Raw genomic sequence first — 15,522 nt, forward strand, 5'->3', positions numbered from 1 at the left:
TAGCAATTCACTTGTTTTTATGGTGGACACACTCAAACACTCGTAATACCTTATTTGCTGCTGCGTTGAAATTAAAAGAATTTCATCATATGAAAAACATATTTCAATATTTTAGGTTATTTTGGAGGCATATGAATGGTACTTTTGAAAAATAGAACGATGACTTGTTCCTTTATACTCATGCAATAAAAGTTAAGCATAATAGTAAACGGTTTCGGCAAAAATAGGGGTGTCCATTATGTCCCGATCTCTCCTATTTATTTGTGCTCTTCCTCAAAATGATGAATTCCGAATAAAATTTCCAAGGGGGACCTCTCTTGACTTAAGAGAAAATCGAAATTTGTGTCAGCCTTATTCAGAAAAGCAACAATTATATGAAAGCCATAAACGAATTTGGAAACTTATTGTTGGCTCATTTTCCGAAGCTATGTATAATGTTAAACGTAGGGGGAGGCGGGGCAGTATGGACACCCTAAAGTTTTTGCCAACTTTACCTGACAAGATGTCATAAAAGTTTAATTTTTTAATACATGTATCCTTTTTAAGTCTATTTAGCAGCTATTGCATACGAGTGTAAACGAAAAAAAACATGATTTATCCACTTTAAAAAATGGTTTAAAAAATGTTACTATTTCATGACCGTTATGAAACATACGGGGCAGTATGGACACCACGTGACTTTTACGAATTTCGTACATTTTTTTACACCTATAAAGTTATTTCATTACAAAACAACTACTATGGATGAATAATACGCCAAAGTAGTTCATTTTTGTTCAGTTAATTTAAATTTAGACTATTTTGGATAAAGCTTTGTTTTTGTCGGCATGTACAGCTGCGCCTTGAACAACTTTTCCACTGTTGTCGTTTTCTGACCAATTCGTTTCACCCTATGTGTACTATAGTGAACTTTTAACCGAAAATATACTGAAATCGACGAATGTGGTTGGTTTGTGATTTAGGTTATATTATTCCCTAGGCGTTTCTCTCACATAGATGAGTGTCCATTTTGCCCCGGTAGGAGACAATATTTTCAAACTAGATTTTTTATATAAAACAGAAGAAAATATTAACATGTTAAGCATGTAAATACAGAAAAACTAATTACATGTGTTCTAGAAATATTAGTTTTCAATCGACCTGCAATTAATGTGAATAATTAAACCTTATTTTAGATGGTGTGATAATTATAATTTCCATGCAGAAAAAACGGAGGACGCAACTTTTTCGTGTTAGGTCATGTATAATTTAAATTTTGAATGTTTCTTTGCTGAATCTACGTTTTAGATAAATGGACTATATTCTCCATTCATTAAAAGTGCAAAAGAGTTCGCATATTAAAATCAAAATATTGAGGGTGTCCAGTCCATACTGCCCCGCCTACCCCTATAGGCAGAGCTGAAAAATATAAAACCTCTCAGTTGACTGCTTGACCACCTTCACTAGCACTGGATGCCGATCATTATCAAGATATTTGGTCAAATTTTTTTTCTGCACACTTTAGCCTTTATTTCATTATCATTGGTTTTAAAATTTATGTAAAATTTGAAAAAAAGTGCAAGCTAGTGAAATTTCTCATAATCCTATTCAAATTGCTATACAATTAAAATTTCCCCATACAACGTTGATCCATCCTACTGTATAATGACGTCTCAGGAATCTAAAATGGTGTGATTTGACAAGATCGCTTTAATTTTTATTAAGATTTTGTTCTTTTACGCATATTTATCGCTTGCATTGATTTTGTTTACCTTCGTAATTTCAGCGATGCATCCAATCCTGATACTGCAAAACTGCTGGTAATCTTAGGTGTGGCCAGAGACTATTTTCTTGCTGCCCGTTTATCTGGTTATCCAACATTTTTGATAATTTGATGTTTCATTTGCATGGGCTTGGTTCACATTTTTAACTGGCCACTTCCGGCGGGACACCTGGAACCGGTTCCGGAACACAACCGGTTCAGATATGTTATTTGTGGATTGGTTGGTAATTATCGGTGACAAATATCGGAAACAGCTTGTTAAGCGTTACGCGTTTCGACCTACTATTCTTCAGTCATCATCAGACGCATTCAGTTTTCACCCCTTCAACTTGGTCAGTTCAGTATACATATAAGCGGTTCAGATATGGTCTGAAACTATTTTCCTACTTACCGTTCATCTGGATATCGAAATACCCGCTCTTTGATGTGTCGCATGCAAGGGTTTGGTTCACTTTATTAATTGGCCGCTTCCGGCAGGATACCTGGAACCGGTTTCGGAACAACACCGGTTCAGATACGGTATGAAACTATTTTCCTGCTTACCATTCATCTGGTTATCGAAAAAGCCGCTCTTTGATGCGTCGCATGCATGGGTTTGATTCAATTTATTTATTGGCCACTTCCGGCAGGACACCCGGAACCGGTTCCGGAACACAACCGGTTCAAATATGGACTGAAACTACTTTTCTGCTTACCATTCAACTGGTTATCGAAAAAGCCACTCTTTGATGTGTCGCATGCATGGGTTTAGTCCACTTTTATATTTGGCCACTTCTGGCAGGACACCCGGAACCGGTTCCGGAACACTACCGGTTCAGATATAGTCTGAGATTATTTTCCTACTTCCCGTTCATCAGATAATCAAAAATGCCGTGGTTTGATGGGTCGCATGCACGGGTTTGCTGCATTTTCATATCTGGCCCCTTCCTGGGGTACCGATCCGGAACACCTAAATGGCCATAACTCCGGAACGGCTGGACCGATCCGAACCATTTTCAATAGGAAACAATGGGACCAGATTTCGCATCGAATGAACCGTCGGTCGTTAAAATCGGTTGATGTTTACTATCTAAAAGTTAGGTGACCTTTTTGTACACACACACACACACACACACATACGCACACACATACATACACACACACATACACACACACAGACATCATCTCAACTCGTCGAGCTGAGTCGATTGGTATATAACACTTGACCCCTCCAGAGGCTCTATCAAATTTTCGTTTTTGGAGTGAACATATAGCCTTTCGGTACACCTTGGTGTACGAGAAAGGCAAAAATACACAAAAAGGCCACGTATTTTTGGCTATCAGCAAAAGGGGGGAGGTACCATGCATTTCTTAGCACAACTATTGCCCTTGACTAAATATAAGAAATACTCCACGATTGAATGTTTAGAAAAGCGTTGCATTTTTAGCAAAAGAAGATTGTCCCGGGTGTTTACCGGTTAAGGAATCCAAGCAAAAATTACGGAAGAAATTGAAAGTTTTTGTTGAAATTTATTTAAAACAAACTCTGAAATTCCTTTGGATATTTATGAAAAAATTACAAAAAAAAAATCCTCAAAGAATTTATTTTGCAAATCAAAGAGATAAAATCGTGCAAAATCCAAAATTTCTGAAGGATTACTGAGGAAATTGTTTAGAGGTTCTCTAAAGAAATATCCCCAGAAATTACTTTAGAATTTTTGAACCAACCCATGAGGGATATTCAGGAAGCAACCCTACAGAAGGTTTAACCGTTATGTGTCCAACAAACTTTTTGCTTTTTTTACACCGTGCTTTTTAAATGGGCGCTGGGTACCCCGGTACCCTATCGGCCACATAAGGGTTATAAACAAATCAGTTAGATTTTACAAACAAGATTGCAAGATTACTTAAAAGAAACCGTGAAGATTATATAATGAAATATTTGAAGAAAGAAATTAAGAAAAACTTATGGGGATATTAGGAGGATTTTTTTATCGGTTTTGGAAGAATTGCGGATTTTGTGAAAAAATGATTATAGAGTTCCTTAAGGAATCCGTGGAAGGTTTTCCGAATAAAGTCATGGAGGGATTTCCGGAAACATCCGTTGGGGAACTTCTGAGAAAGTGCAGGAAAAGTTTTCTAGAAGGATCTTTAAACAAATTTCAGGAGGTATCTCTAGAGGAACTTCTGAAGAATATTCTGTAGCAGAAACACTGAACACTGAACAACAATTTCGGAAATGGTTCATGAAAGTTTTTCTAAACGAGGTCTTGAAGAAATTTCTTGTGAAAATTCTCTCGTTCTTTCGCCAAAAAAAAATCCCTGGTGGTCTACAGAACAGGAATCAGATAAAGGTTAGTGAAATAATCCTTGGAGTAATAAAAGGGACTTTTTGGAGTAATTTATGATAGATTTTATAATGGAATTCCTGAAATACAAAATCAGAAAGAATTTTAGGATGAATTTCTGTAGGAGTCATTAGAAGAATTTCCTGAAAAATCCCGATTTCCCAAAACAATCAGTAGTCAGATTTTGGAGAGAACCCCTGAAGGATTTACAAAATAAATTCGGGGAGTGAAGAAATCTTAAGCAGATTTTCGAAAGTCCTGGAGAAATTTCTGGAAAAAATTCTGGAGGAATTCTCTAAGGGAAATCCTGAAAGAATGTCTGAAAAAATGGTAGAGTTTTGAAGTAATCTGTACAAGATTTTCTTAATTCTTTGTAAAATGAAGAAAACCTCAGTTGACTTTTTAATTTATCTCTGAATGATTGCCAAAGAAATAAACTACGAAAATTCTTGAAATAATTCCTGGTAAATTTCTTCAAAATTTCATCCATTTCTTGAAATTAATCAATGGAATATATTCCAATAGAATATTTGGAGAAACTTCTGAAGGAATCTTGAGATAAATTTCTGATAAAATCGCTTTAAATCTTCCTGAAAGGCTTCCAAAGGAATTTCTAAAAAAAATCCTTAGAAGTTTTTAAAGAATCCAGCAAGAATTTCTAAAAATAAAAATTTTAATGAATGTTTAATTCAATCTACACACGATTTTCTCAAAAAAAATATAATAAAACCCCCAAAAATGTTAAGAGGATATTTCTGGAGTAATCCATCCATGGAGAATTTTCTGAAAAATCTTCGAAGAAATTTCTGATGAAATGAAGCATAGATTCCCTTACTGAGCGAATATACAGGGGATAGACAAAATGATCGAGACAGGCAAAATTTTCACTTCTCAAAAAAATTTCAAAAAGCTGTAACTTTTCGATAAGTGCATCAAATATTCTCAAATTTTCACTGTAAGTTGATCAACTATTTGTGTATCAGTGGACAAAATTTAGAAAAGATCGAACTATTCTGCACGAAGTTATAAAGATTCTAAAAAAAAAGGCATAACTATCGGATAGCCAACTTTGAGCTGTTATATCTCCGGATTCAATGAACCGAATGCAATGAAATTTTGACTATTTATGACTTATATAATGAGCTTCGAAAAACTTTTGTTATCACTACAAATTCTTAACACGAAAGAAAATTATAGCGATTAGACTATTTTTCTAATAAAACACCAAATTTTCTTAAATTTCAACATCGTTTCAAAATTCAAGATGCTAATTTTAGTTAATTTAAATTCCCTCTGATTCTCTTGAATACAGATATGTTTTGAAAGAAAGTAACAACATAGGCAGAAATTCATTAAAAAAGTAATGGGATGCATATTAAAAATAGACGAATTTACTAAAAAAAACATAAAATTAATAAAATTGCCATAACTGTTTGTCTTGTTAATAATTTCAAGTTGTGTCAAACGTTTTTCAGAGCTCATTATATAGCTCATAAATGGACAAAATTTCATTGCGTTCGGTTCATTGAATCCGGAGATATAACAGCTCAAAGTTGGCTATCGAATAATTCTACCTTTTTCTAAAATGCTTATAACTTTTTGCAGAATAGCCCGATCTTTTCCAAATTTTGTCCACTAATACACAACAAGTTGATCAACTTACTGTGAAAATTTGAGAATATTTGATGCACTTCTCGAAAAGTTACAGCAAATTGGACATTTTTTGAAGAGTGAAAATTTTGCCTGTTCTGATTATTTTGTCTATCCCCTGTACTCCCATTTTTATCCTACTCAAAGCAAAACAATGAAGCGCTATTTGTTTTGTTTCTTATTTTTTTGTTTTTTATGTTAGAAGTGAGCACAAATGACAACAAAAAAAAACGGCATCAATCGGTGCCACAATCATTATGTTTTCGAATAGGACGGATTTGGGAGCGTAAGATAACTAAGGGCACGATTTGGAGGAATTAATAAACGATTCACTGGTCGAATTATGGATGCGCAAAAAAAATGGAAAGGGGCTGTCCATAAACCACGTGGTCATGAGGTGGGGGGGGGGGGTTCGGCCTATGAGCATTTTGTATGGACGAATAAAATTTTTTGTATGGACTAATGACCACGCGGGGGGGGGGGGGGTTTGAGAAGTCCCAAAAAATGACCACGTGGTTTATGGACAGCCCCAAAACTCACAAATGTTGTGATACTTCGTAGATTCGAAGCTTCTAGAAGATCGAAAATCTAGAGTTATATATGACAATAAACACGACTCCGTTTGCCAATGTAAGAGTCAAACAAGAGTTCAAAAAGAAATTCTCATGGTAATTTCCAGACGGATTTGGGTTTCTGATAATCTCTGAAATAATTTGATTACAATCATCATTCACGCATCCTCTAGCTCTCGTAGCATAAAACAACGGTGATGGTAATTTACGACCTTTGATCACATTCGTAGGATTTCACGCTTGAATGACCTTCATCTTGAGGAAAGTTTGACAGTCTTCGTACTCCCACTATTGCCCATTCATCGTCGGATAACACGCTGCGAAGTATACCCTCGGCCCACGCATCGTCGCCGAGAACTAAAAAGTTCATTTGCCTAATGACGTTTTCGAAGAAACAAATTTTCGAATTTTATCTCCACCCTCGGAGTTTTTTTTTTTCTTTATTTCGTCTCCCGGGATGCTTTCAGTTTTCCGGGCTACATGATGCACGCGGGATGGGTCTTCGTTATCGGTAATGTAAAATCAAGGAAGGGCGAACGCGGAGCATAATTTGTGTGCTTTGGGTCTTGTTTCTCGCATAGACCCGAAAACGAGTTCAGATCCCCGCTCGCCCGGCTGTTTCAAATTTTATCTCCCATATATTTTCCTTCTTTTGCTTTAATTTTAGCATGGAATCCCGATCCTGCGTTCCGGTGAAAGGGGTAATTAATTTATGAAGGTCTGCGTGCTTAACTTTCGCCGGCTGATAATTTTATCGCTTCCTACGAGACATGATCCGATGCTTTCATATCGAATGCGCATAAAAGTGGATGCTTCGCCGCCCATAACCAGCAGGTGTTCGCCTTCATTGACTCGATTTTCAATGCGTTCAATCCCTTCGCTCCCCCCCCCCCTTCATGGAAGGGGTTAGTCGAAGCAACTTTGAATTTCGGCCAAACTTTGGAACCTTTTTGCACTTGACGTGTAGTTTCAACTTTGACTCGCCCCAGTCAGGAGCCATCTATTATCGTACGTGAAAGCACACAACTACACGAGATCCCAGCCCAAGTCGTTAGGAGTTTAACGTTGTCCCATTTTGTCGGTTGACATCGCTCCTAAAATACGAATGACGGTACCCATGGTCTTTTATTGCCATGTAAATCTGCTGGGTGGATATACAAGCTATTAGCCAAAATGAACACCGAGAAGCAGCGCTTGGTCCCCACTCCGGAAGGAACGTCGTTACATGGGTGGATGAAATAGGGAAATTATGGTCTTAGTAAGGACGTTTTTGGTGTCAAACAAGACACTCCGGAGAAGATACGACTTTGGAGGCTTTTTCTCGAGAAAGATTTTGTTCTGCAGTTGCAAGAAATGATTCGATTGGCGGAAAAAAAATATATATATTTTCTGCCTAGCAAGATCAAATATGAACTTGATGTATTAGTTGGTATTACTCCAGTAAACGGTAAGATATTTGAATGGTATTTCTTGAGGTTCTTTTCTATCCTTCGAGCAAACGCATCATACCCGTCACGTCACCCTCTACATAGTTATTGCTTTATGGGCCATTCCTTCAACTTATATTTGAATTTCTGTAGTATTGATTGTTTTAAAGAAATTTCAGACATTTTCCAAAGTGCAATTCTTCCATTTTTTAGAGATTTCTACCACATATTTTTGGAAAATCCTCTGACAATTTGGTTCCTCTAGTAAGCTCTGAAAGAGCTTTTTAACAATAGAAGGGAGAACTAATAGCCGGAAAACAGCTTAGGAATTGTCGATGCAATTCCGGAAAAAAATTTTAATTATCACTTCCAATTGAACTCCAAAAATAATATTCACAGGAATTAAATACTAAAAAAATGTTAATTTGGAACATTTTTTCAAAAAAATGAAACAGTCCTGAAGAAGTTTTCGCTATCTGAAATTCATTTCCAATTAAAAATCTGTAAAAATTTCTGAATAAATTCCTGGAGCTTTTCTAAGGAAATAATCGCAGAAATTCTTTATGAAATTGTACGAGAAGCTGCTTAAGAAATCATCAGAAAATTTTTGAAAAAATTGCTGAAAAGAATAATAGAACAAAACTTTGAGAAATTCCTTAAGATGGAATTTTGATGGTTTTTCTGAAGACCACATTGACAGATAAAACCGCTAGAAAAAGTTCTAGGATAAAATTGAAGAAAATGACACAAAAAATCTTGAAAAAAATGATTTATGGATTTCTATATAGATGGAAAAATTAAGGAATTCATTGAAAAAGTAATTATGGTGTTTCTGAAGCAGTTAACACCTATGTGCCAGAGCCTCATTTTTCACCCAATTTTAAGATCTCAAGGCATTCTTCAGGCAATTTTAACAAAAAATATTTTGGCAAATTGTAACAGCATAATATGTCTGACGATTTCTTGAGGAATGTCTATGGCAATCCTTTAGCAAACTGTTCCAGAACTTCCTGAATTAACTTATTTAACACCTATGTGCCAGAGCCTAATTTTGCACCTAAATTTAAAGCTTCAAAAATCTGATTCTCAGCCATTTCTCAACGAAAGTTAATGACATTTTGACAGTTGATCGCAAAATCTTTCTAGTTTATGTAACCGGGATTATGGTTCCGGGTTTTTCCGTTGTTCCGGATTTATGGCCGGTGGTACTGGGGTAACCTCCTTATCAGATAGAAGTGCAACCTACAATTTGCCTTCGAAAACTAGCTTGCGACATATCAAACTTCATGATTTTGCAAAACAAGAGTATTGGATCATGTTCCAGAAATTTCGGATATATTGGCCTCCTCTCCGGATGTTCCGGATCCTGGTGCCCCCAGGAAAGTGGCCACTTTCTGACCGGTTCTGAAACCTAGCTTGCGACATATCAAATTTCATGATTTTACAAAACAAGAGTATTGGGCCATGTTTCTAGATATTTCTGGCCACTTCTCCGGATGTTCCAGAAACCTGATCCCCCTAGGGATGTGGCCACTTTCTGACCGGTTCTGAAAGCTAGCTTGCGACATATCAAACTTTATGATTTTGCAAATCACGAGTATTGGGCCATGCTTTTTATACAGGTTTTGGATACACTGGCCACTTCTCTGGATGTTCCGAAAACCTGGTGCCCCCAGTGAAGTGGCCACTTACCGACCGGTTTTGAAACCTAGCTTCCGACACATCAAACTTTATAATTTTGCAAAACAAGAGTATTGGACCATGTTTCCAGAAATTTCGGATATACTGGCCTCTTCTCCGGAGAAGTGGCCAGTATATCCAAAATTTCTGGAAACATGGTCCTATACTCTTGTTTTGAAAAATCATAAAGTTTGATATGCCGCAAGCTAGTTTCCGTAGGCAAATTATAAGTTGCACCTCTATCTGATAAGGAGGTTACCTCAGTACCACCGGCTTTAAATCCGGAACAACGGAAAAATCCGGAACAACGGAAAAATCCGGAACCATAATCCCGGTTACATAAACTTGAAGGATTTTGTGATCAACTGCAAATGAGGCTCTGGCACATAGGTATTAAATAAGTTGATTCAGGAAGTTAATTCAGTGCTTAAGGATTGACATCAGCGATGCCAGATGGTTTTCTGTATCACTCGTTCAAAAATCTGTATCCCATACAAAATTTAGGTGAAAAATCTGTATTCCATACAAATCAAAAATCTGTATTTCATATAAACGCAATCTGTACAGATGCATAAAAATCTGTATAAAACAGATAAATCAGTATATATGGCATCTCTGATTGCCATAGACATTCCTCAAGAAATCGTCAGACATATTATGCAGTTACAATTTGCCAAAATATTTTTTGTTAAAATTGCCTGAAGAATGCCTTGAGACCTTCCTGTATGTGTGTGGAATCCTAAAAGTTTGTCGGATACATTCATAGTAAAATTGTCTAAGAAAGAAAAAAAAACTTAAGTTATTGCCGGAAATATGTCTTAGGGAATTTGAAAAAAAACTGACGCAGAAACCACTGAACGAATTATTAAAAAAACGGACGAAGGCGCTAATAATTTTTCTAGTTGCAATTTAAATCTCTTGAACAATTTCCCGAAATGTGCCCGAAAAAAATACTAGAAAAATGATGTTGGAGATCATACGTTAAAACCCATACATATTTCAAAAATTTAATAATCTTGAAATTACTTTACTTACAATCCAGAGATTACTCAATCAGAAATGAAAACCAACCACTCACGATAAGTATCAGAAATTACGATTCGATTATTCGAAGTGCAGTAACAATTTCGACTGTAAAAATAAATATACGATTTCTTTCGCTTTGTATACGATGCAAGTATGACACAAGCAATCAATATACAACATTCTTATAGTTGTACAAGATTATTCCGATTTTGATCATACCATCATACTTCTAGAAAGGCACCACGATTTATCAGATTCATATACGATATAGAGCGACTACTTTTAAAGTAATCACATATACGATGGTAGAGACCTTGCAGCTCTACCAAAGATACTCCAAGTTACTCAGTGAGAAACCAGCTCTTGAGATATGAAAAACTCAAACTCCCAGTATATGTACTCTTACAAATCTTGGAAGAATAACCCAAATATGGGTTTTTATTTTCGCGCTTTCATGCGTGTAAGAAAAGAGTTTCTCATTGAAATTAGGACTGTTTCCGCTCTGAATTTCCTCGATATTTTTGCGTTCTCATAGATATAAAAACAAATTAGCTTTCTGAAGATTTTTGCCCTCCCATACTTGCATGATGAATCTTTCCTATGATATTGAAAATTTTTCTTTTGCTCTGTCAAAAATAGGAAAATAAATTTAAAATTGTATAACTTACAGAAAAATAGCCATTGTGAGTATTCTAACTTCCCATATTCGTGTAAAAAGCAGCAATGTGATTTTTGATGAGGGAAGAGCCTTTTTTTAGTTAAATACAGTAATTACTCATGTGATCTTATTTTTCGAATCTGTTTATACACTCATAAATCTAAGAAAAAAAATCTGTATCTTTTATTAATTTTCATAACAAAAAACTCTGTAATACTGAAACTGCTTTCGAGTCTTTCTTCAGAAATTCCTTCAAATAAGAGAAATATTTCAGAGATTCTTTCAGGAATTTGTCCCGGGATTTCTTCAGAAATTTTATCGAGGATTGCCCAAAAAATACTATTAATAGTGTATTTACTGTTAAAGTAGAACAAACACGACACTCACGAGACTCCATTTGTTGAACATGGAATATGGAGTTTTCTTGTGAGGTGAACAAAAATTGGCCATTTATTTTTTAGTGTCGTTCCTCCTGGCTTCAAGAATTAATTTAGATGTTTCACTGACTATTCCTCTGAAATTTTTTAAAACAATATTTAGGAAAATTTACCATGGATTGCTTCAAAAAAATCCTGCATAAATTTATTCAGAATTCCTTTCTGATTCCTTCAGAAATTCTTTGAGAGATTCCTCCAGGAATTTATTGAAGGATTTATTTAGAAAACTTAAGAAAATCCAGTAGAAAAATTTCCAATTATCCTATTTATAAATTTCTCCGGTGAAAGAATTTTGCTGGAAAAAAAATGCCAGCAATGCCTTCGAAGATTACACTTCACTTTCCTTCTGGAACTTTTCCAGGAATTCTTTCAAAACTCATAATTTCCTTTAGATTGTTTTCCAAAGTTTCCTACGGATTATTCATGGAATTGATTTAGGAACTACATTAATCCCTTAAATTTCTTCCGAAATAAATCTGTTTTTTTCAAATCCGGAATTTCTTTAGAAATTTTCTTTAAAACTCTTCAATAAATTATCAAAAATTCCACCAACGTTTTCTCGTGAAAGTTCTGTATAAATTTATCCTGGGATTCTTTCAAGAATTTCCCAAGGATTTTTTTTCAGATATTAATCAAGAAATTCTTTCCAGTGTACTTGCTTCTGGGATATATACAGGGCTGCAACTGGAGATTTCTTCAGCAATTCGGATTTGTCCAGAGATTTCTTCAAAAGTTTCTCCATGGTATATTTTTCGGAATATATATTAACTTTTTTTCTAATCCTGCAGAGGTTTCAAGAAGTATTTCTTTTGAAAGTCCTTCAGAAATTCCAACACAAACTCTTACAACAATTTATTTTAGAATTAGTTCCAGCATTACAGTCAGAAATATCTCTTGAGATTCCATCAAGGATTTCTGCAGGAATTGTTACAGATATTTTTCCAGAAAATTTTCCGGAGTTTTTCTTTTTCAAAAATATCAGACATACACGTGAAAACTTGAAGTATTTTTAGGCAAAGTACGTTTAATTGGCAAATTGAGAGATAAATTAGTGAAAAAAATATCACTTGTTTTGGTGGGATTCGAACGCACGCCTAGAAAGAGAGATAAAGTTGTAAAAGACGGGTTGGGATGGTGCCTCGAACCCAGTTCGACTTTCTATTCTGCAGAGTTGTAACTTGTTCTGTAGCTTAGTTGGTTAAAGCGCCGGACTAACGATAACGGAGTCGTGGGTTCGAATCCCACCAAAACAAGTGATATTTTTTTCACCAATTTATCTCTCAATTTGCCAACTAAACGTACTTTGCCTTAAAAATACTTAAAGTTTTCACGTCTATCTCAGACATACTGGCCGACTGGTATAGCCGGAAAAAGGCAATAAAATCATTGTTATATTAGACATATTGCTGTAACAATACTCGAAATATTTCTTGAAGAAATGCTTTAAAAGTCTTGGTGCAATGAAGATTCCTAGAACATTTTCTGGTAAGGCTCCTGGCCAACAAACTTTTAAAACTATTTTTGAAGTAATCTCTGATAGAATTTAAAGATGATTACCTGTAGAAAGTTAAAATACCTCCTTATTTTCTACAACATAAGTATGGGAAACTTCTGAAAGAACTCTGGAAGTAATACCAAGAAAAAAATGCTTGATAATTTACTGAAAGAGATTCTTGAAAATATCCTAAGAAGAATTTCTGAAAATGCCACTTTGAAAATGTATCCAAAATTTTCAGACATGGTTCCTGAAGAAATTCCTCAATTGATTGCTGAGGAATTATTGATCCCGTGAAGAGATAAGTACACACAACTGAAGACATTTTTGGTGCAATTCCTGCAAAAACAAAAAAAGAAATCCCGGAAGAATTCTTCAGAGAATCACTGGAACAATTTCCAAAATAATTTTTTCTTAGGAATCTTTGTAAGAATACCTGGAAGAACTGAAGAACTGAGCTTTCTGCAAATATTTATAATAGAATTTATTGAAAAATTTCTTGAAAATTGCCAAATAATACATTCTTAGCTAATTTGGCAGGAATTGAAGATTTCCTCTAGAAAGATCTGAACAAATCCTAAGCAATTCTTGCTGGAGAGGAATCTGAAGGAACTTCTGAAAAAAAAAACACGCTTGAGGAACTTCCAGCATAATCTATTAGTAAATTTCTACTGGAAGAGGAATTTCTGAAAAACTCTCCTAATTTCTATGAAAAAATCTTCTGGAATCGCATATTTTGAAGAAAATTTGGATAAATTCCTTGTAGAAAAACTTTAGGAATACTCTAAAATAATTCCGGGAAAAGTCCAATAAAACTCGTAATGGAAATTCTCAAAATATTCCTAGAGGAATACCCTCAGAAATGTTTGAAGAAATACATGCATGGACTTCAGTGAAACATTGAAGTAATTTTCTAAAGAACCACTGTAGGAATCCTAGGAGGATTTTTTCAATGCAACCCGCGGACTATTTTAAATATGAATCTGTTGAGAAATTTCTTCAGATCCTTCTGAAGAAGGCCCAAGGAATATTTATGGGGGAGTTCTTGAAAGAATTTCTGGAAAATTTCCTGGAGAAATTTTCAAAAAATACATGGGTAAGAATGCATTGTAAACGGATACCTGAAGGAATTTTTGCCTTTATCATTCCAGGAAATCCTTCAAGAATCTTCTTTCTCTGAAAGTTCCAGAAAAGAATTTATAAATCATGGAAGAATTCCTATAGTAATCTGTGGAGGCCATGATGGAAAATAGATGGGAAGAGCATAAGAAGGATTGTAAATATGCTAAAATAATCCTTGAAGGTATCCTTACTAAATTCATAAGAGAAATTTCTTCAAGAATGATCGTTCCACGATAGTTAGTAAAAATGTGAAAAAATAATTTGATGTATTCATGGAGGGGTTTCCCAGTAATAATTCCTAATTGAGCGCAATATTGAAGTCATTTCCAGTATATGGGTGTTGAAATTTTGAAATCTTGTGTAATCAGCTCTGAATTTACCATGCCAGTACTGCTTGACACTCATAACGCATGATATTTCATGATTCTTTCCGATTTTGCGCGATTTATCGATAGTAATGGGAACCTTTTATGATCTGAGTGGACTGTATGACATAAAATCGTAATTGATATTTCATTTGGCATGAATTGCGATTTCACACAATCATTGTCAAAAAATATACTTACAGGGGGTGGCCAAAATGTTTGGGATGGCCAACTTTTTTTTCTCACAAAAAAGTTCAACATGCTGTAACTTTTCATAGAGAGCATCAAAAATTCTCAAATTTTTTGGTTAATATTTCTCGAAGCTAGAACCGTTTTCGTAAAACACTATTTCTTAGACAACTAATTTTTGAGCTGTAATATCTCGGAGACCAGCGAAACGAATTGAATAAAATTTTGAGCAATTATCAACAATATAATTATGCTTGAAATTTGTTTAAAACATATGTATTTTTCAATCGTTGAAATAAATTATGATGGATTGGCTTTTTTAGGATCCTTCTCGAAAAAATGTAAATTTGTCACGTCCATGCCACTAAATTTTATTTTTGATATCCAAAGATTTTCTACTTTTGTTCTTTAGATATCTATAATAAGATATATTAGGGCCCATTTAGATTATAGGAAGAACACACTCAGTATTTATTGTGTGGTATTGTAAATTTGACTTATTTTCATCTATATTGGTGAAAATGTCAAATCATTATAACTTTTTTCAACATTAAAAAAATACTTATGTTTTGAAGAATTTTCAAGCATTAATATATTGTTGATAATCGCTCAAAATTTCATTTATTTTGGTTCAATGATCTCCGAGATATTAAAGCTCAGAAATTAGTTGTCTAAAAAATAGTGTTTTATGAAAACGGTTCTAGCTTCGCAAAAGATTATCCAATCGAGCTCAAATTTATACCAATGATGCACATAGAACAGGTTGACAAACAGTCAAAATTTGAAAATTTTTAATGAAAAGTTACAGCATG

General features: G+C 34.7%; 1 protein-coding gene and 1 non-coding gene across 2 annotated transcripts in view; both read left to right on the forward strand.

Annotated features, from left to right (window-relative positions):
- LOC109622842 (5-hydroxytryptamine receptor-like) overlaps positions 1-15,522 on the forward strand; it is a 668,994-nt gene that overhangs the window by 604,922 nt on the left and 48,550 nt on the right. The gene's annotated exons all lie outside the window — the stretch shown is intronic.
- On the forward strand, positions 12,719-12,792 carry Trnav-aac (transfer RNA valine (anticodon AAC)). The gene has a single exon. It is a non-coding gene; the product is annotated as a tRNA-Val (tRNA).

Source organism: Aedes albopictus, chromosome 2 (assembly GCF_035046485.1).
Source record: "Aedes albopictus strain Foshan chromosome 2, AalbF5, whole genome shotgun sequence".
Classification (NCBI taxonomy): Eukaryota; Metazoa; Arthropoda; class Insecta; order Diptera; family Culicidae; genus Aedes; species Aedes albopictus.